Source organism: Delphinapterus leucas, chromosome 16 (assembly GCF_059928025.1).
Source record: "Delphinapterus leucas isolate spDelLeu-1000000601 "Yukka" chromosome 16, BTC_Dleu_Yukka2, whole genome shotgun sequence".
Taxonomy (NCBI): Eukaryota; Metazoa; Chordata; class Mammalia; order Artiodactyla; family Monodontidae; genus Delphinapterus; species Delphinapterus leucas.
Window position 1 is genome coordinate 12,050,168 of NC_143144.1, and position 2,191 is coordinate 12,052,358.

A 2,191-nucleotide genomic window follows, 5' to 3' on the forward strand; every position below is an offset into this window, starting at 1 on the left:
GACTACACCCACCTTTAACAGAGCCAGTCAAAAGTTGGCTTTATTTCTGGCAACAGTATGCCAAAAGAAAGGCTGGGGGTTCTATTACACTATAATTGAGGAGAAAAATATTCAAAGAGCAGTATCTGCTACCAGATGACCTTGTTTTTAGTGCAAACAAGAGCTTGGGTTATGGAGCCAATGCCTCAGTTCAAACCCTAGGTCTGCTACTTCTAGTAACCGGTGGCAAGTTTGTTTCAAATGAGGGTAATGCTATTGCCTAAGCCTCAGGGTTGTCATATGAAGAACAAAAAATAATGTTAGAAGAATATCTGGCACTAAGTACAGAGCTCTGTGAATATTAGATATAATTATACTACATTATGGTGCTTATAATAATTATGATAATGATTGTATGTTTTGTCCCATATCCTTTAGATTTACTTTAAGATTTACAGTGGAATGAAGCTAAAGACCACATTTCCTGTCAATTCTCTGTATCCATATAGTCAATAATTACTATGTAGGAGGCACTGTTTGAGACACTGGGTCAGTGAAGAAAACAAGATCCTGCTCTAATGGAACTTCTGAGAGTCTTATCTCCAATGAGCCTCATTTCCCACTGCATGACACCCCAGTCCTCTGGATAGGTATAATAATTTCCTAGCATGCATTGCTATCAAAGTTTTTCCTGAAGGCACATGCCTGCCTTTTCTCAAGAGACTGTACTCCCATAATAAACCACCAGTTTACCTGACTATTCCCTTAGTTATCTAATGGGCCTCTTATTCTTTGCCTGGATTTAAAATTATTTCCATAGGTGAGAAACACAGGAGAGTGCTTACCCTGTGTATTTAAGCCTGATAATATATGGTGAGGGAGGTACTCAACATTCTCCTACCTGTTTCAGGTACACTTCGTTTCAAAAAGCAGACTCAAAGTGCACTTTGTGCTCAAGTCTTGGAAGATTATTCTCAATCTATATCTGTCTGCCTCATAATTACTGTCAAATCTTCCAAGATTTTACCAGTAGGTGTTTTGCCAATTTTTATTTTCCATAGTTTGAAAATTCTGTCTCCCTCCTCCCATGTCTGCAGAAGAATTTTAATTAGAATTTTAGAGAAAATTGATGTGGCCCTGCTAAACACACACCATTTGAATTAGATAGCCATCATTTTCAGATAAAATATTAAACATGTTATAACCTTGACTATTCATTTGACTTGATTTTCTTCCTGCAATATTTTAGTACTTTTTATTTTGTTTTTTAGTAATATGAAGAAATTCTAACCAAACTTACTTATATAACATCTTTAACATGTAGGTAATTTTAACATCTAGTTAAAATATTCTTTCCAAAATATGAATTTATGTTATGTTCCTTAATATATCTGTATTATATTTAAATTATTAAATTCATATCTTAATTACAAGTATACCTAACCTCTAAAATATATCATTTTTGGATTTTTTTCTGACTCTAAGCATATTTTTTAAATGTGAATACTGTTTATTGATGGTATGATTTTATGTAATAAAACATAATTACGCAATATTTACTTGAGGCTTGTAACCCAAAGTCTCATTCCCAAGGAAATCAGAAGCAAAATAAATTAGAGCAATAAAACACATGTCCTCACTATAAATCTAGGGATCATTATGCAACACTGAACAGAAGATAAACAAACTTGTTTTAAAATTAGATTTTAGTATTGTATGAAAGGAAAGAACGTTAGCACTCGCCTTGACAAGGATGGAAAGGCCCTTGGGCCTGACAATATGCATATGGTTAAGGCATTGCCACCTGCTTCGTGGCATCAAGCACTGTTTTTATTGGGATTGACAGATACACAGTACTATATATAAAATAGATAATTAATATGGACCTACTGTATAGCCCAGGGAACTCGACTCAATACTCTGTAATGACCTATATGGGAAAAGAATCTAGAAAAGAGTGGGGCTTTCCTGGTGGCACAGTGGTTGGGAGTCCACCTGCCGATGCAGGGGATGCGGGTTCGTGCCCCAGTCCGGGAAGATCCCACATGCTGCGGAGCGGCTGGGCCCGTGAGCCATGGCCGCTGAGCCTGTGTGTCCGGAGCCTGTGCTCCGCAGCGGGAGAGGCCACATTGGTGGGAGGCCTGCGTACCGCAAAAAGAAAAAAAAAAAAGGAGTGGATATATGTATAACTGATCCACTTTGCTGTGCAGCA

The 2,191-nt window shown here is 37.2% G+C and overlaps 1 non-coding gene across 1 annotated transcript; it reads left to right on the forward strand.

Annotated features, from left to right (window-relative positions):
* The first annotated feature begins 1,688 nt into the window (after positions 1–1,688).
* On the forward strand, positions 1,689–1,813 carry LOC115803716 (U6atac minor spliceosomal RNA). Its single transcript, XR_004024488.1, has one exon. It is a non-coding gene; the product is annotated as a U6atac minor spliceosomal RNA (small nuclear RNA).
* The last annotated feature ends 378 nt before the right edge of the window (positions 1,814–2,191 follow it).